The sequence below is a fragment of the Apis mellifera genome, linkage group LG3 (genome assembly GCF_003254395.2).
Source record: "Apis mellifera strain DH4 linkage group LG3, Amel_HAv3.1, whole genome shotgun sequence".
Classification (NCBI taxonomy): Eukaryota; Metazoa; Arthropoda; class Insecta; order Hymenoptera; family Apidae; genus Apis; species Apis mellifera.
The window spans coordinates 9,282,274-9,303,408 of NC_037640.1; the positions used below are offsets into that span (position 1 = coordinate 9,282,274).

The following is a 21,135-nucleotide window of genomic DNA, read 5'->3' on the forward strand; positions in this document are numbered from 1 at the left end:
GTAGAAGCGTGTCGATGATCGATCAGAAAGGAACAATCATAGATAATAACATCAAGGATTGATTCAAGGCTTCAAAAATCGAGGTAGTTTCATCGAGATGATAAACATGCGATTAAGTTTGTCTTGATCGGTACATAGAGATTTCATTATGATTAAACACCGATCGTTTGATTAAATTACACGTTCTAGGAAATTTGTGATTACAGATTGATCAATTTTTCAATCAAATTTGACGTACATTTTGATTTACGATATAATCTCTTTATCGAAATTATGATTCATGATATAATCTGTTACGTCGAGAGAATCGAAGAATAATATTAGAAATAGAAGATATTCCAAGACATAACCTATAAACTTCAAATGTCAAATCTTCTTTTAAGACTACTAATCTCCAATTAGCTTCTCCAATCCACTATGTTTCTTCTTAAATATTATTTTTCTCCACTAATCACAGTTTGGCAATGTCCCAAAATAAACTTTGGTTCAGCGACCAATTAACAATCCACACCTGTCCCGACCGCATGAAACGTTCGAGCGCTCAAGGGCTCGGGCGACGTTCTTCACCGGCCGGTGCGGTGTCCATAAATATTTGTTTTTACGAGTGGAAGGTCGGTAGTCTAGAGAAGCTATTACCAATGTGGACTCTAGCCTGTCTAGGTGGTCGGTACGAACACTCGCCACTCCGCTTCGCGCAGGTACACACGCAGGGTCAACGGCCACTCACGACCCTCAACCTATTCGCTCGTTCATATCCCTCGAGCGTGTGCCACGACCTCGCGCCACGATCGTCTCTCCACGCGGATTTCTTTGTCTTTTATTCGCCATATTTTGCTCGCAATCTTTCCTTTTTTTTTCCTTTTTTTTTTCTTTTTCCTTACGAATCGAGTTAGATTGATCGTTCTCCATTTTGTGTTGCATAAGTATCGAAGTTTGATTGACGCTCACGAAATTGGGTTTCGGTTTGGGTTAGGTTTGACTTTTGGATTGGAAATATTAAACTGTATTATATACTGGGTGTTCCATGTAATTTTATCATCTCGAATGTCTCGTTTATTTTTGGAAATATTAAAAAAATTTTCAGATAAAAATTGGATGATTTCGAATACTATATAAGATTAATTTCACAGGCGGATATAAAGATCGTATGAAGATTAATTTTGTTTTTTTAAATAAAAGTATTTTTTAATGCATAAGAAGATGCACTGCATTATTTTTTATAAAAAAATATTTAATCATTTATAACAAAGAATGATTAGTTTCAAAAATATTTAATTATTATTAAATATTTTGTAAACTAATTATTTCTTAACATGACCAATATTTTTTTATAAAAAATGTTAAAATTCATCTCATGAATTAAAAAACATAATTCCATTTAAAAAAAACAAAGTTAACCTTCACAAATTCTTTATACGAATACCTATGAAAAACTTAATACAATCAAAATATAGTTCGAAACCATATAATTTTTATCTAAAATATTTTTTAATATTATAAAAAATAAATGAAATATTCTAGATATAAAATTGAATTTTCATCGCAAAAGGTAAGTATCATTAGAATTAAGTAAACTGTTTAAAAAATGAAAAAAAAATAGCAACTGCAACAGTATACAGGTAAGTATACAGGTAAGTATACAGGTAAGTATATAGGTAAGTATACAGGTAAGTATACAGATAAATATACAGATAAATATACAGGTAAGTATATAGGTAAGTATACAGATAAGTATTATAAAAGTATATAAAATTTCATAAAAATTCTTTTTTACAATAATATTAAAAAATTTCACGTGCCACTTCCTATCCAATTATATTCTCCTAATACAAAATCGAGTTTTCGGTCAAAAATTTTTCTTCGGTCGCCGAAATTTCGACGTTTATACTTTTTTTTTAATATCTCGCTTATTATTCAGAATATTAAAAAATGTTTCAAATAAAAGTTGATTGGTTTCGAAAGGGCTATATTACGACGCTCTCAGTTTTTTAGTAGGTTGACCAATAAGGAGCTTTTTTAGCACAACTTTGTTTTTTTACTGATAACATGTATTTTTTAAAGCGCCAATCGATAGAGCATAAAATTTCCTATAAAAAAGTATTAACCCACTTATAGCGAAAAACCAATAGTTTAAAAGATATAGCAAAAATTAAAAATTTGTAGGAGGTCGACCTCCTCTCGTATCATGTTCTCCTAATACAAAATCGAGTTTTCGGTCAAAAATTTTTCTTCGGTCGCCGAAATTTCGACGTTTATACTTTTTTTTAATATCTCGCTTATTATTCAGAATATTAAAAAATGTTTCAAATAAAAGTTGATTGGTTTCGAAAGGGCTATATTACGACGCTCTCAGTTTTTAGTAGGTTGACCAATAAGGAGCTTTTTTAGCACAACTTTGTTTTTTTTACTGATAACATGTATTTTTTAAAGCGCCAATCGATAGAGCATAAAATTTCCTATAAAAAAGTATTAACCCACTTATAGCGAAAAACCAATAGTTTAAAAGATATAGCAAAAATTAAAAATTTGTAGGAGGTCGACCTCCTCTCGTATCATGTTCTCCTAATACAAAATCGAGTTTTCGGTCAAAAATTTTTCTTCGGTCGCCGAAATTTCGACGTTTATACTTTTTTTTTAATATCTCGCTTATTATTCAGAATATTAAAAAATGTTTCAAATAAAAGTTGATTGGTTTCGAAAGGGCTATATTATGACGCTCTCAGTTTTTAGTAGGTTGACCAATAAGGAGCTTTTTTAGCACAACTTTGTTTTTTTTACTGATAACATGTATTTTTTAAAGCGCCAATCGATAGAGCATAAAATTTCCTATAAAAAAGTATTAACCCACTTATAGCGAAAAACCAATAGTTTAAAAGATATAGCAAAAATTAAAAATTTGTAGGAGGTCGACCTCCTGTCGTATCATGTTCTCCTAATACAAAATCGAGTTTTGGACAAAAATTTTTCTTCGGTCGCCGAAATTTCGACGTTTATACTTTTTTTTTAATATCTCGCTTATTATTCAGAATATTAAAAAATGTTTCAAATAAAAGTTGATTGGTTTCGAAAGGGCTATATTATGACGCTCTCAGTTTTTTAGTAGGTGACCAATAAGGAGCTTTTTTAGCACAACTTTGTTTTTTTTACTGATAACATGTATTTTTTAAAGCGCCAATCGATAGAGCATAAAATTTCCTATAAAAAAGTATTAACCCACTTATAGCGAAAAACCAATAGTTTAAAAGATATAGCAAAAATTAAAAATTTGTAGGAGGTCGACCTCCTGTCGTATCATGTTCTCCTAATACAAAATCGAGTTTTTGGACAAAAATTTTTCTTCGGTCCCGAAATTTCGACGTTTATACTTTTTTTTTAATATCTCGCTTATTATTCAGAATATTAAAAAATGTTTCAAATAAAAGTTGATTGGTTTCGAAAGGGCTATATTATGACGCTCTCAGTTTTTTAGTAGGTGACCAATAAGGAGCTTTTTTAGCACAACTTTGTTTTTTTTACTGATAACATGTATTTTTTAAAGCGCCAATCGATAGAGCATAAAATTTCCTATAAAAAAGTATTAACCCACTTATAGCGAAAAACCAATAGTTTAAAAGATATAGCAAAAATTAAAAATTTGTAGGAGGTCGACCTCCTGTCGTATCATGTTCTCCTAATACAAAATCGAGTTTTTGGACAAAAATTTTTCTTCGGTCGCCGAAATTTCGACGTTTATACTTTTTTTTTAATATCTCGCTTATTATTCAGAATATTAAAAAATGTTTCAAATAAAAGTTGATTGGTTTCGAAAGGGCTATATTATGACGCTCTCAGTTTTTTAGTAGGTGACCAATAAGGAGCTTTTTTAGCACAACTTTGTTTTTTTTACTGATAACATGTATTTTTTAAAGCGCCAATCGATAGAGCATAAAATTTCCTATAAAAAAGTATTAACCCACTTATAGCGAAAAACCAATAGTTTAAAAGATATAGCAAAAATTAAAAATTTGTAGGAGGTCGACCTCCTGTCGTATCATGTTCTCCTAATACAAAATCGAGTTTTTGGACAAAAATTTTTCTTCGGTCGCCGAAATTTCGACGTTTATACTTTTTTTTTAATATCTCGCTTATTATTCAGAATATTAAAAAATGTTTCAAATAAAAGTTGATTGGTTTCGAAAGGGCTATATTATGACGCTCTCAGTTTTTTAGTAGGTGACCAATAAGGAGCTTTTTTAGCACAACTTTGTTTTTTTTACTGATAACATGTATTTTTTAAAGCGCCAATCGATAGAGCATAAAATTTCCATAAAAAAGTATTAACCCACTTATAGCGAAAAACCAATAGTTTAAAAGATATAGCAAAAATTAAAAATTTGTAGGAGGTCGACCTCCTGTCGTATCATGTTCTCCTAATACAAAATCGAGTTTTTGGACAAAAATTTTTCTTCGGTCGCCGAAATTTCGACGTTTATACTTTTTTTTTAATATCTCGCTTATTATTCAGAATATTAAAAAATGTTTCAAATAAAAGTTGATTGGTTTCGAAAGGGCTATATTATGACGCTCTCAGTTTTTTAGTAGGTGACCAATAAGGAGCTTTTTTAGCACAACTTTGTTTTTTTTACTGATAACATGTATTTTTTAAAGCGCCAATCGATAGAGCATAAAATTTCCTATAAAAAAGTATTAACCCACTTATAGCGAAAAACCAATAGTTTAAAAGATATAGCAAAAATTAAAAATTTGTAGGAGGTCGACCTCCTGTCGTATCATGTTCTCCTAATACAAAATCGAGTTTTTGGACAAAAATTTTTCTTCGGTCGCCGAAATTTCGACGTTTATACTTTTTTTTTAATATCTCGCTTATTATTCAGAATATTAAAAAATGTTTCAAATAAAAGTTGATTGGTTTCGAAAGGGCTATATTATGACGCTCTCAGTTTTTTAGTAGGTGACCAATAAGGAGCTTTTTTAGCACAACTTTGTTTTTTTTACTGATAACATGTATTTTTTAAAGCGCCAATCGATAGAGCATAAAATTTCCCATAAAAAAGTATTAACCCACTTATAGCGAAAAACCAATAGTTTAAAAGATATAGCAAAAATTAAAAATTTGTAGGAGGTCGACCTCCTGTCGTATCATGTTCTCCTAATACAAAATCGAGTTTTTGGACAAAAATTTTTCTTCGGTCGCCGAAATTTCGACGTTTATACTTTTTTTTTAATATCTCGCTTATTATTCAGAATATTAAAAAATGTTTCAAATAAAAGTTGATTGGTTTCGAAAGGGCTATATTATGACGCTCTCAGTTTTTTAGTAGGTGACCAATAAGGAGCTTTTTTAGCACAACTTTGTTTTTTTTACTGATAACATGTATTTTTTAAAGCGCCAATCGATAGAGCATAAAATTTCCATAAAAAAGTATTAACCCACTTATAGCGAAAAACCAATAGTTTAAAAGATATAGCAAAAATTAAAAATTTGTAGGAGGTCGACCTCCTGTCGTATCATGTTCTCCTAATACAAAATCGAGTTTTTGGACAAAAATTTTTCTTCGGTCGCCGAAATTTCGACGTTTATACTTTTTTTTTAATATCTCGCTTATTATTCAGAATATTAAAAAATGTTTCAAATAAAAGTTGATTGGTTTCGAAAGGGCTATATTATGACGCTCTCAGTTTTTTAGTAGGTGACCAATAAGGAGCTTTTTTAGCACAACTTTGTTTTTTTTACTGATAACATGTATTTTTTAAAGCGCCAATCGATAGAGCATAAAATTTCCTATAAAAAAGTATTAACCCACTTATAGCGAAAAACCAATAGTTTAAAAGATATAGCAAAAATTAAAATTTGTAGGAGGTCGACCTCCTGTCGTATCATGTTCTCCTAATACAAAATCGAGTTTTTGGACAAAAATTTTTCTTCGGTCGCCGAAATTTCGACGTTTATACTTTTTTTTTAATATCTCGCTTATTATTCAGAATATTAAAAAATGTTTCAAATAAAAGTTGATTGGTTTCGAAAGGGCTATATTATGACGCTCTCAGTTTTTTAGTAGGTGACCAATAAGGAGCTTTTTTAGCACAACTTTGTTTTTTTTACTGATAACATGTATTTTTTAAAGCGCCAATCGATAGAGCATAAAATTTCCTATAAAAAAGTATTAACCCACTTATAGCGAAAAACCAATAGTTTAAAAGATATAGCAAAAATTAAAAATTTGTAGGAGGTCGACCTCCTGTCGTATCATGTTCTCCTAATACAAAATCGAGTTTTTGGACAAAAATTTTTCTTCGGTCGCCGAAATTTCGACGTTTATACTTTTTTTTTAATATCTCGCTTATTATTCAGAATATTAAAAAATGTTTCAAATAAAAGTTGATTGGTTTCGAAAGGGCTATATTATGACGCTCTCAGTTTTTTAGTAGGTGACCAATAAGGAGCTTTTTTAGCACAACTTTGTTTTTTTTACTGATAACATGTATTTTTTAAAGCGCCAATCGATAGAGCATAAAATTTCCTATAAAAAAGTATTAACCCACTTATAGCGAAAAACCAATAGTTTAAAAGATATAGCAAAAATTAAAAATTTGTAGGAGGTCGACCTCCTGTCGTATCATGTTCTCCTAATACAAAATCGAGTTTTTGGACAAAAATTTTTCTTCGGTCGCCGAAATTTCGACGTTTATACTTTTTTTTTAATATCTCGCTTATTATTCAGAATATTAAAAAATGTTTCAAATAAAAGTTGATTGGTTTCGAAAGGGCTATATTATGACGCTCTCAGTTTTTTAGTAGGTGACCAATAAGGAGCTTTTTTAGCACAACTTTGTTTTTTTTACTGATAACATGTATTTTTTAAAGCGCCAATCGATAGAGCATAAAATTTCCATAAAAAAGTATTAACCCACTTATAGCGAAAAACCAATAGTTTAAAAGATATAGCAAAAATTAAAATTTGTAGGAGGTCGACCTCCTGTCGTATCATGTTCTCCTAATACAAAATCGAGTTTTTGGACAAAAATTTTTCTTCGGTCGCCGAAATTTCGACGTTTATACTTTTTTTTTAATATCTCGCTTATTATTCAGAATATTAAAAAATGTTTCAAATAAAAGTTGATTGGTTTCGAAAGGGCTATATTATGACGCTCTCAGTTTTTTAGTAGGTGACCAATAAGGAGCTTTTTTAGCACAACTTTGTTTTTTTTACTGATAACATGTATTTTTTAAAGCGCCAATCGATAGAGCATAAAATTTCCTATAAAAAAGTATTAACCCACTTATAGCGAAAAACCAATAGTTTAAAAGATATAGCAAAAATTAAAAATTTGTAGGAGGTCGACCTCCTGTCGTATCATGTTCTCCTAATACAAAATCGAGTTTTTGGACAAAAATTTTTCTTCGGTCGCCGAAATTTCGACGTTTATACTTTTTTTTTAATATCTCGCTTATTATTCAGAATATTAAAAAATGTTTCAAATAAAAGTTGATTGGTTTCGAAAGGGCTATATTATGACGCTCTCAGTTTTTTAGTAGGTGACCAATAAGGAGCTTTTTTAGCACAACTTTGTTTTTTTTACTGATAACATGTATTTTTTAAAGCGCCAATCGATAGAGCATAAAATTTCCTATAAAAAAGTATTAACCCACTTATAGCGAAAAACCAATAGTTTAAAAGATATAGCAAAAATTAAAAATTTGTAGGAGGTCGACCTCCTGTCGTATCATGTTCTCCTAATACAAAATCGAGTTTTTGGACAAAAATTTTTCTTCGGTCGCCGAAATTTCGACGTTTATACTTTTTTTTTAATATCTCGCTTATTATTCAGAATATTAAAAAATGTTTCAAATAAAAGTTGATTGGTTTCGAAAGGGCTATATTATGACGCTCTCAGTTTTTTAGTAGGTGACCAATAAGGAGCTTTTTTAGCACAACTTTGTTTTTTTTACTGATAACATGTATTTTTTAAAGCGCCAATCGATAGAGCATAAAATTTCCTATAAAAAAGTATTAACCCACTTATAGCGAAAAACCAATAGTTTAAAAGATATAGCAAAAATTAAAAATTTGTAGGAGGTCGACCTCCTGTCGTATCATGTTCTCCTAATACAAAATCGAGTTTTTGGACAAAAATTTTTCTTCGGTCGCCGAAATTTCGACGTTTATACTTTTTTTTTAATATCTCGCTTATTATTCAGAATATTAAAAAATGTTTCAAATAAAAGTTGATTGGTTTCGAAAGGGCTATATTATGACGCTCTCAGTTTTTTAGTAGGTGACCAATAAGGAGCTTTTTTAGCACAACTTTGTTTTTTTTACTGATAACATGTATTTTTTAAAGCGCCAATCGATAGAGCATAAAATTTCCTATAAAAAAGTATTAACCCACTTATAGCGAAAAACCAATAGTTTAAAAGATATAGCAAAAATTAAAAATTTGTAGGAGGTCGACCTCCTGTCGTATCATGTTCTCCTAATACAAAATCGAGTTTTTGGACAAAAATTTTTCTTCGGTCGCCGAAATTTCGACGTTTATACTTTTTTTTTAATATCTCGCTTATTATTCAGAATATTAAAAAATGTTTCAAATAAAAGTTGATTGGTTTCGAAGGGCTATATTATGACGCTCTCAGTTTTTTAGTAGGTGACCAATAAGGAGCTTTTTTAGCACAACTTTGTTTTTTTTACTGATAACATGTATTTTTTAAAGCGCCAATCGATAGAGCATAAAATTTCCTATAAAAAAGTATTAACCCACTTATAGCGAAAAACCAATAGTTTAAAAGATATAGCAAAAATTAAAAATTTGTAGGAGGTCGACCTCCTGTCGTATCATGTTCTCCTAATACAAAATCGAGTTTTTGGACAAAAATTTTTCTTCGGTCGCCGAAATTTCGACGTTTATACTTTTTTTTTAATATCTCGCTTATTATTCAGAATATTAAAAAATGTTTCAAATAAAAGTTGATTGGTTTCGAAAGGGCTATATTATGACGCTCTCAGTTTTTTAGTAGGTGACCAATAAGGAGCTTTTTTAGCACAACTTTGTTTTTTTTACTGATAACATGTATTTTTTAAAGCGCCAATCGATAGAGCATAAAATTTCCTATAAAAAAGTATTAACCCACTTATAGCGAAAAACCAATAGTTTAAAAGATATAGCAAAAATTAAAATTTGTAGGAGGTCGACCTCCTTCGTATCATGTTCTCCTAATACAAAATCGAGTTTTTGGCAAAAATTTTTCTTCGGTCGCCGAAATTTCGACGTTTATACTTTTTTTTTAATATCTCGCTTATTATTCAGAATATTAAAAAATGTTTCAAATAAAAGTTGATTGGTTTCGAAAGGGCTATATTACGACGCTCTCAGTTTTTTAGTAGGTGACCAATAAGGAGCTTTTTTAGCACAACTTTGTTTTTTTTACTGATAACATGTATTTTTTAAAGCGCCAATCGATAGAGCATAAAATTTCCTATAAAAAAGTATTAACCCACTTATAGCGAAAAACCAATAGTTTAAAAGATATAGCAAAAATTAAAAATTTGTAGGAGGTCGACCTCCTTCGTATCATGTTCTCCTAATACAAAATCGAGTTTTTGGCAAAAATTTTTCTTCGGTCGCCGAAATTTCGACGTTTATACTTTTTTTTTAATATCTCGCTTATTATTCAGAATATTAAAAAATGTTTCAAATAAAAGTTGATTGGTTTCGAAGGGCTATATTATGACGCTCTCAGTTTTTTAGTAGGTGACCAATAAGGAGCTTTTTTAGCACAACTTTGTTTTTTTTACTGATAACATGTATTTTTTAAAGCGCCAATCGATAGAGCATAAAATTTCCTATAAAAAAGTATTAACCCACTTATAGCGAAAAACCAATAGTTTAAAAGATATAGCAAAAATTAAAATTTGTAGGAGGTCGACCTCCTTCGTATCATGTTCTCCTAATACAAAATCGAGTTTTTGGTCAAAAATTTTTCTTCGGTCGCCGAAATTTCGACGTTTATACTTTTTTTTTAATATCTCGCTTATTATTCAGAATATTAAAAAATGTTTCAAATAAAAGTTGATTGGTTTCGAAAGGGCTATATTATGACGCTCTCAGTTTTTTAGTAGGTGACCAATAAGGAGCTTTTTTAGCACAACTTTGTTTTTTTTACTGATAACATGTATTTTTTAAAGCGCCAATCGATAGAGCATAAAATTTCCTATAAAAAAGTATTAACCCACTTATAGCGAAAAACCAATAGTTTAAAAGATATAGCAAAAATTAAAAATTTGTAGGAGGTCGACCTCCTTCGTATCATGTTCTCCTAATACAAAATCGAGTTTTTGGCAAAAATTTTTCTTCGGTCGCCGAAATTTCGACGTTTATACTTTTTTTTTAATATCTCGCTTATTATTCAGAATATTAAAAAATGTTTCAAATAAAAGTTGATTGGTTTCGAAAGGGCTATATTATGACGCTCTCAGTTTTTTAGTAGGTGACCAATAAGGAGCTTTTTTAGCACAACTTTGTTTTTTTTACTGATAACATGTATTTTTTAAAGCGCCAATCGATAGAGCATAAAATTTCCTATAAAAAAGTATTAACCCACTTATAGCGAAAAACCAATAGTTTAAAAGATATAGCAAAAATTAAAAATTTGTAGGAGATCGACCTCCTCTCGTATCATGTTCTCCTAATACAAAATCGAGTTTTCGGTCAAAAATTTTTCTTCGGTCGCCGAAATTTCGACGTTTATACTTTTTTTTTAATATCTCGCTTATTATTCAGAATATTAAAAAATGTTTCAAATAAAAGTTGATTGGTTTCGAAAGGGCTATATTACGACGCTCTCAGTTCTTTAGTAGGTTGACCAATAAGGAGCTTTTTTAGCACAACTTTGTTTTTTTTACTGATAACATGTATTTTTTAAAGCGCCAATCGATAGAGCATAAAATTTCCTATAAAAAAGTATTAACCCACTTATAGCGAAAAACCAATAGTTTAAAAGATATAGCAAAAATTAAAAATTTGTAGGAGGTCGACCTCCTCTCGTATCATGTTCTCCTAATACAAAATCGAGTTTTCGGTCAAAAATTTTTCTTCGGTCGCCGAAATTTCGACGTTTATACTTTTTTTTTAATATCTCGCTTATTATTCAGAATATTAAAAAATGTTTCAAATAAAAGTTGATTGGTTTCGAAAGGGCTATATTACGACGCTCTCAGTTTTTTAGTAGGTTGACCAATAAGGAGCTTTTTTAGCACAACTTTGTTTTTTTTACTGATAACATGTATTTTTTAAAGCGCCAATCGATAGAGCATAAAATTTCCTATAAAAAAGTATTAACCCACTTATAGCGAAAAACCAATAGTTTAAAAGATATAGCAAAAATTAAAAATTTGTAGGAGATCGACCTCCTCTCGTATCATGTTCTCCTAATACAAAATCGAGTTTTCGGTCAAAAATTTTTCTTCGGTCGCCGAAATTTCGACGTTTATACTTTTTTTTTAATATCTCGCTTATTATTCAGAATATTAAAAAATGTTTCAAATAAAAGTTGATTGGTTTCGAAAGGGCTATATTACGACGCTCTCAGTTCTTTAGTAGGTTGACCAATAAGGAGCTTTTTTAGCACAACTTTGTTTTTTTTACTGATAACATGTATTTTTTAAAGCGCCAATCGATAGAGCATAAAATTTCCTATAAAAAAGTATTAACCCACTTATAGCGAAAAACCAATAGTTTAAAAGATATAGCAAAAATTAAAAATTTGTAGGAGGTCGACCTCCTCTCGTATCATGTTCTCCTAATACAAAATCGAAATTTCGGCAAAAATTTTTAAAAAAATTTCACGTGCCATTTCCTGTTCAATTATATTCTTCTAATACAGAAATCGAAATTTTTGATAGCATAATTATTTTGGTAAATTTTTCGGCTGGTATCATGAGAATATAATTTAAATAGAGGTGGCACGTGTAATTTCTTTAAAATATACTTACCTCTTTTTTTTTACTTACCTTTTATATACTTACCTTTTGTATACTTACCTTATATACTTACCTATTGCCAAAGTATTTTTTTGTCATTTTTAAACATTTTTCTTAATTCTAAAGGATATAGGGTATGTCTTATAACTTTATTACTCTACAATATCTCGTTTGTTTTTAATAACATTAAGAAATATTTCGGATAAAAATTGTATGGTTTCAAAGGGACTACACCTTGATATTAATAATTTTTTCATGAGTGAAAAAACTTTTACAAAAAACTTGTAAAGGTTGATTTTGTTTTTTTTTTAAATAGAATGATATGTTTGTTGCATGAATAAAGACGATATTCTCTATAAAAAAAATACTGGTCATATACAAGAAATGATTAATTTAATACAAAATATTTAATAATAATTAAATATGTATGAAACTAATAATTTTTTGTTACAAATAATCAAGTATTTTTTTTATAGAGAATAAAAAATGAACTTTATACTGTCTATGAAATTAATCATATCATTCTACTCTTATTTAAAATCATATAATTTTTGTCTGAAAAATTTTTTAATATTTCCAAAAACAAATGAGATTTTTTTGGTGAAAAAGTTAAGACACCCAGATATAAAATAGAGGAACGTGAATCGATGGATCAATGGGAACGGTAGTTCTTTTTAGAGGATTTCAGGATAATGAGATGGATGAGAGAAGAGGAATTGATTTGATAGGTGATTTTATTGAAGATTTGAGATAACATAAAATACGATATTGCTGGAGAAGATGTTGATGATCAGAATTCGAAGTTTCGAATGTGAGAATTTTGGATTTAGATATATTTATCATATATTATAATTAATTATATTATTATTTTAATTAAAATTATCGCGATTATGCAAATTTTTTTTTTAACAGACTATTGCATAAAATATTGATATTTCGGTATACTCCAAAGTGGTACAATGTGAAATTGGTGAACGGTACTTTCACACGAGAGATGAAAAAGGAAAGATCCAAAGTTAAAAGAACGAGTTTGTTTGTTAATTATATATTTAAACGCGGCACTTTATTATCGACAAGATCTTAATCGACTCCTTGCGCTGCAATTTATCAAGATATTGCGTCAGACAGAACAGGAATCGGTCTTATTATACTATTTTACACACCGTGGTTACACGAGAATCTCTTCAAGTACCGAGGTTCTCGCACATAATTCCGATCGAATAAAACCAATAAACTGTGACACGAAAAATAATTCATCCCACAAATCTACTTTTCAACATGAAATCCTTCGTATAAAACGATCAATAACCATCTATTTTAATTTAATAATATATTATTACATCGTTCAATAACTATATTCATCCATAATTAATTTACCATTTCAAGTGAATACAATAGAATTCGTGTAATTTAACAGAAAAATAAAGATGTAATAAGTAATTAAAAAGTTGTATTACATTTATATTATCCAATCGTTACATAAATTCATGTAACGATTCGCATAATATAATCCTCTTATCCAAATAATCCTACAACATTATATATCTCTGCTGGCTTTGCGCAAGAAATATCAATATCACTATATGAATATTTAATAAGTCGAGATATTAATGCTTAAATATATTAAAAAATTCAAATAATTTCCAAAAGTTTTAATGTCCATTTCCAAATAGAATTTGAAACTGTCGTTTTTTTTTTATATATATAAAATATACAATTCTTTTACAAACTCAATATATTCGACTGACGTAAATAAGAATGGCATTGCCATTTCTAACTTCTCAAATTACATAAATGCTCCCCAAAAAATAAAACTCATTATCCTGTAACGTATCCCCCAAATCCAAATCGAAATAAAAAATTTAGCAAATCTATCAAAATTTATTAATTACTTATACGTGAAATAAATCATCGAGTCGATAGGTTCGATAAATTGGTGTTTCCAAATTGCTGTTTACAAGCATGGACGGGAAAGGAAGAGAGAAAGAGAGGGGTGGTGGAAAGATCGCGGAAGATCGGTGACCGTGAGCGGACGTGATATTCCAATTCGATCCCGACAGGAACCTTGACCGAGAGTAACGGTACAGTAACGATCATTACTGAGATCGTAGATAGATGAGGCGCTTTTAAACGTTGCTGCTCGGTTATGCATAGATCGGCGAAACGATCCAACGGTTCCGCTCCGTTTGATCCGGACGGATATAACAAGCATCGAGTACCGTGATCTTCGGCTCGATGATTCTCGATGCGTAACAGTACGTCGATAAACACGGCGATGAAAGGCGATTATTGATTATCGATTAGCTCGATATCGAAGGATCGTAAAAGTAGAAGAGGTAATAAAAGGTAAGAGGTAAAAAGGAAGTTGCGAAATGGAGTTTTCTTTTTTTTTCTGACAAATTGAACGAATATACGCGCGATAGAAAACTTTAAAAGGCGAGAAATAAACAAAAATAGAATGTTCAAACTTTTATTTGCAATATCATGAGAAAAGATTTGGAAAGTAGTGGTAAGATCTTGAAAGGCCTAAATTTTTATTTTTAAATCGAGTAAGAAAAAAACCTACGTTCAAACTTGCAGGATAAGAGAAAATTTAGAAAAATTCCGATGCTTCCTTAACTTTTTACTTTCGAAGAGGATAAATCTCAAACAACAATTATATATACGCGTTTACCTAACACAGGAAAGGAAGAGCTAAAACACATCGAGTCTCTCCAAGTCCCCAAGCTTTAATCCCAAACACCATCAAACAACGATCCATTCATGGATCGTCCTCGAAGGCATTTAAAATACCGATCCACCATTATCAAATCTTGCTCCATCCGCTGTAACGCGAAACTTCCTAAATCGCCTTCACCAATTGAATACACACCGGGGCAGGGCTCAATCTTCTCGGCGTCCGAACGCAGTGTCAACAAACAGAATCTGTTCTCGACTTCCGCGTGTTCGCGGCCACCTCCGTGCTGTCGATAGCCACCATCTCTCTCTCTTTCTCTCTCTCTCTCTTCGTCTTCGAGGAGAAGTCATCTCGAGACATCGAAAAATCCGGGGACGTTGAACCTGGCGGCGCTTCTCACTCGAAACGACTTTCAACTCTTTTTTCCCCCCTTTTCTTTTTTCCTATTTCTTTCCCCGCCGCAAAAAAGAGCAAAGTTGCCAGCCCGTGCAACTATATACGCGAGCTACGCCATACGTTTGAATTCCAACCGGATAGAGGCTTAGCTAATTGCTGAGCAAACCTCGGCTGGGATACGCCGACGTGCATACGTTCGTTAGCACTCCTCGGGGGCCCGTGTTCAAGTTACTAGTCTTGGTCTGTGCGAAGGATTCATCGGGATTGCAGGAAACGTTGTTCATTGAGAAGGAAGTTTGTTTGCACAGAGTTGAAGTTGCGGGTAGGTAGAGGGCAGTGCTTCTCAGGTGCGTGGTAAATGAAACCTCTCCCCCCCCCCTCTTCCCCCTCCTTTTCCTCTCCCATAGCTTCGATTCTTTTACTTTTTAGCGGCTACATATTTTATGTCGTTTCTGTAATCTGTTATGATGGTGGAAAGTAAGTGGTGAATCGTTTTTACAGAAGTGGAAATATTACTGAGGTATATCTCGTTGCCTTCGTTTAATTTAGAGTTAATAATGTATTCTCGTAGAGATGATGAATAAAATTAGATCGAGTTAGGTTGTGTTTGATATTCTAGTTGTTTTTCATGGCGAAAAATAGTGAATTTATAGAAGAGAAAATATTACCAGATATTTCATTGTCTTTTGTTTTTAATTATGATAGTTTAATATATTCTTATACTATAGAGATCGCTATAGAAGTAGTAAATAAGTTGGATTAGGTTAGATGATTCTATTTAAGAAAGAAAATTGATTTTTATATTTGTTCTTTGTCCATGTATGAAAAGAATTAATAATATCAAAATGTATTATTTGCAATATTAATTTTCTACTATAATCTAATTCAATACAATCAAAATATTCAGGATAAAGTACGTTACATACTATCCAATAAAAACACAAAATATACATGTACATATACACTTGAAATGTAATATCTCTTGAAATATAAAGAAAATTAATAAAGTACACAAAAAATTAATTAAAAGATATAATCCAATTAAGAAGATAATAGACACCAATTAAACCATATGAAATAATCTTCGAACGATGGAAAAAGAGCAAGAAAGAACAACAATAACATCTAACAATTTATCATTTCCAATTACAATCCCAATCGCCATCGTTCATCGCGATAATTAAATCGCAAAGAAAGAAAAGAAAAGAAAAAAAAAAGGAATTCTTGCGCAAACAATGGAACACCATAACGAAAAGAAGTGGAGGAACGAGAAGATCCCTGGAGAATATATACGCGGTAACCATTAGCGAACAATCGTGGGAAGATTTTCGCGCGGAAAGAGGAAACGCGTGATTTCTGGACTGCACATACAAAACTAATACGCCATTTCCTGCGGCACGCGAGTTGACGTTCAGTTCGTTAACGTTTGCCATAATCGCAACGTTTGAAGGGACAGCGTTTCCTGTGGGATCACATGTTTTATGATTAACTTGGTGAAAACACGCGTGAAGAATCGCGGGAGAGGGATGATTAGTCCTTAACCCTCTCAAGCTTTTCTACTCGATCAGTTTTTTTTTTAAATTGATCAAAGAAATGGTCACGTTGTCAATTGTGTTAGAATTTGAAATATTTGGAGAAGAATTATTTACTTTTGGACGTTACAAGACATTTAAAACAATTTTCACAGATTGATAGGATTCAGAGTATCCAGAGAGAAATTATTTTCTCTCACTGATGTTGCTTTTTTTTTTTTTTTATTCTTTGAAAACGATCCTAAATTTCGATGAAGATTTAAATTTTGATGTATCTTCTCTTTTTGTCAAAAGAAATTATAAAAAAAAAAGAGGAATGTTGATATTTTTGGTCACATTTTTGGAATAACTTGAAAGGAAAAGATCGTGAAAAATGGGAAGGCATCCTCGCTATAAAAGTGGCACAACTCGTAAAGCACGTTTAGGATCCTTTAAGGTTAAAAATTGAAAGGAAGAAACGAAAATTCAGATGAAAAAGTAAGAGTGCCTCGCATCCATATATAAAAAAATGATTTCTCTTTCCATGACGCTACGAGAACGAAGATTGGATTTAAGAATCTGATCATTAAGTCTCGATTAACAGCAGACATTTGTCTCGAAGCTGCACGCGCATCGGCGGGATGCGTAACGATGCATCGAATATGCGACGAGCGGATGTCACGAAACGAAGAGGAAACCCGAGGATAGACTCTGAGCACGTGTCTTATGTCTGCAATCGCAATGTTCCCGTATTTTCGCACCCGTACGCTTTCTTCCACATTGTCCTTAGCTATCTGTGAATACACCTCTGCTGTACGAACGAGATCGTGTGCACGAGATTCCATCGACTCCGAAATCGGATCTTCATCCGATCTTTTTAATTCATCAAAGCTGATTATCGAATTGTTATTACGCATTAATAAATCAATACGAATATGGAAAAACGATCGAAAAATTTCTATCCTATATTTCTTCTAATCCTAGAAAAATAGCCAAATCGATTTTTCACTTTTCACCCCCATATCTTGTGAAACTTGACAGAAATCGAGAATACGTGATCCGTAGATCTCCTATCAATCCTTCGAGACTTTTAAATTTAAGAAAGAATAACTGAGCAAATATTATTTCTCTAAAAGAAAAAAAAAAAAGAATCGGCAGAAGAAAACTCATAGAAATATCGATTTCGTAGAAACAATTACCACGAAGATTATTCCACCGCGCGAACGAAAACTTCATCGCAAATGAATATCAACAACCGGTTGGCCAAGAACGATGTCAAGAACACGTACGATTATTCTCCACGATCGATAATGAAACATCAACTACGAGAAGATCCGAGAAGAAAAAAAAAAAGGAGAGGGGAAGAGAATAAAAATAAGCAACGCGAGAAACCCGATGCGCTCATCGAGAATTCACGTCGTCGGCCTTTTATCGATGATCGAGCCGATCGTGAAATCGCCGATTTTCCACCTTTGCAACGAAACGAGAGCCATGGTTCGGCCAGTGGAGAGACAGAGAGAGAGAGAGAGAAAGGAGGGAGAGGAGGGGAAGAGAGAGATGCGGACAGAGAGGATTCGATCGACATTACGAGGTGCAACGAGCTCGGTTTCCCGCGAAGGTGCATCGACCACGGGGCCGGTTCTATTCCAGGCACGATGACGGTGTTCTCACGACAGAAACTGCAAATAGAAACTGGTGATTACGAATCCATCATCGGCGTCGGCCGCCTGAGGTGGAGTCCTTGTCAGGAATTCCTGTGCCGCGGGATTTCTTGTCGGTCAAAGGATAATAGAGAAAATAGAAATCCTTTCACGATACGGAGAAGAGGGGGAAGGGAGGACACCGGGTGTCGAGATTTCAGGGAATAGTTAAGGGAGAGACGTTCGAGGTTATTGCACCGGGGGAAATAATAGGAAACTTTAATGAGTTTTTATTAAGTAGAAATTTGTACGTATATATATATGTACGAAATATATATAGAATTATTCGTCTATTTCGATTTATATATATTTATTATACATCTGTATAAGGTGAAATGTAAAATTTCTAGAGTAAGATAATTGTTGAATAAATATTTTTCTTGAAAATCTGCAAGTAAAATTCTTCTTCGAATATATTTTATTTATATTAATGAACTACACTTCGATATTTGTATTATACAAAATTGGAAAAGTAAATTAAAAAATTCTGAATAAACTTACTCTGAAATGATTACTTATTAAAATGCTCGAATAATATTTATTCGTGTCTTTATTATTGTCGATCCACTTTTTACGCATTTCACCATTACAATTATTTGCAATTATCGAAGTAATATCTAAAAATTTTAAAACGATTCTACTATGAAATCGATCCAATCCAAAGTCTCAAAAGTGTTCACTTTCCCGTGTATTTAACTTTTTCAACATTATCGCAGTATTATCAGAGTATACGTGTAATCAGAAATACGGGCGTCTCGATCTCTTTCCGCTAAAGAGATGAAACGGCAAGCACAGTCGTAAAATATATATACGAAATACTTAAATATAACCGGCTACCACTTAAACCGGCCAACAGTATACATTATACGCGAAATACCAGACCGCTCTAACGACCACAGCTTCATTCCCCATTCCATGGGGGAAACATCCTCGCGGTGACTTAAAATAACACCACTACATAAAATCGGGGCCGGTAAATGGGCGGAGGGTGGAAACAAAGGACAAAGGAGGAGATTTCATTTCTCGAGGTTTTGTGGAAGGAGAGGAGGGGTAGGGGTAGGGGTACTCGCTTGCGCGAAAAAGCGTGGAGAAACGGCGTTGGAGAGAGGGGAGAGAGATAGAAGGAAAAGAAAGGAGGAAAGCGTGGAAAGGGGAAGAAGGACCGGTCGCGTACTTAACACGGCGTCGGACATTAACTTGCCATTAACTGTCGGCCATTAAAGGAGCAAGGAGGAGGCAGGACGCACCACTGGCGCCAGGAGTAATCGGCATCAGGCACTAGGCGCCCCGTGCAATCCGCATACGACTCTTCAAGGCTATTTATAAACCTGCCCCGGTACCGCAGCCGGACTCCTCGTGAATAAACCCGCGATAAAATCCCCTTTCGGCGGCTATTCGAGATAGGATTGCGCGTTTCCCTCCGCCTGTTCCCCGATTTCCACGATTCCACGCTCGTCCTTGCACGCATCGCGCGTATCGCTTAGAAGCGATGAGGGGGGGGGGAATTCTATTTTTAAGTGGAGGAAAGGAAAAATTGAAATAATTTTCCCGTACCGCGCGCTTTTTCCCATCTTCGATCTCCGCATGGCGGTTGTCGCACGCTCGATTGAAAATATGATGGCGTATATTTTTAAACTTGAAGTATTAGTTATGCGCTTCGATTCGAGAAAATTAAGAAGGAAATTGGCATCTTCGTTTCTTTCAAAGGAAAAAAAATCTATTATTCTGAGATAATTAACAGCGGATATAATCAATTTTCTACTATCGATAATTAATTTAATCTTACTTGTAGTTCAAAGAGAAACGCGTAAATAATGGATAAAGGAAATTTCAAGTGGAAGATTGAATAACATTGTACAAAAAAAGAAAAAGAAAAAAAAGAACAAAATAACAAAACCAAATCCGACGATATTCTAAAAAAAAAAAAAATATATATATAATGTAACTTAACCCCAGTTAAGTTATTTAACAAAACGACGGGGACTCGAAGAGACCACCGCCATCCGACCGTAACTCGCGCGCCGCAAAAAAGGAGGAATGATTGAAGACGCAAAGAAAGAGAAAAAAAAGAAAAAGTTGCGGCAAAAAGGACAGGATCGAATTCATTACGTTCGAGGCAATTCCAGCACAGGGGCGTTCTGACAAAGTGCCGCCGGAAGGCTTGAATCGAGCCACGTTGCGTGACACCTCGAGTCGCCTAATCGCGATTCATTCCCCCCTTCCCTTTCTACAAAAGAAAGAAAGGGGGGAGAGGCGCACGAGTGCAGAGATACCTACTCCTTGGACAGGAGTAATAGATAATTTTCGTTGAAAATCGATTAGTCAACGAGGTGGATGAAGAGATGAAGAGAGAAAGAAAGAGAGAGGAGAGGTGAAGAGGGAAAGAAGAGAACCGTAATATTCCTGCTGCTTGGACTGGTCGGTGGCCAACATTTCCTCACGTACGATCGCGCGCGCCGATCCAACCGATCTAGGATTTATAAATAGCCGTGGACGAGGCGCGATCGAGGGATTTCGTGGGGCAGAGGGGGAGGAGGAGGAGGAGGAGGAAGGAGAAGAGGGAAAGAAGAGATGACGAGGGAATTGCCAACCGGACCTGATAATTATCGGGGGAAGAAGCTGAATGATAGAGGCGTATTCCAAACGTGTATGCGCCGAAGAAACGTAACGAGTACCAGTTCGACGCAACCTTGATTCTAGCTGATATTTAGGATCTATAAATAGCGATCTGAAGATGAAGAAGAGAAGAGATACGCGCGACCTGTCCTTGCTCGACTGGTATTCTACTTGGAAGGGGTGTACTGTAGCAGGTTCTGTTTGCCTCCTCGAGGATGAATTATGCAATTATTTCAATCAATCTTCCCTCTACGTGA

At 33.1% G+C, this 21,135-nt stretch overlaps 1 protein-coding gene across 5 annotated transcripts in view; it reads right to left on the reverse strand.

Annotated features, from left to right (window-relative positions):
- The window catches only part of LOC410933 (serine/threonine-protein kinase S6KL), an 83,227-nt gene that overhangs the window by 5,060 nt on the left and 57,032 nt on the right, over positions 1-21,135 (reverse strand). The window lies entirely within an intron of this gene.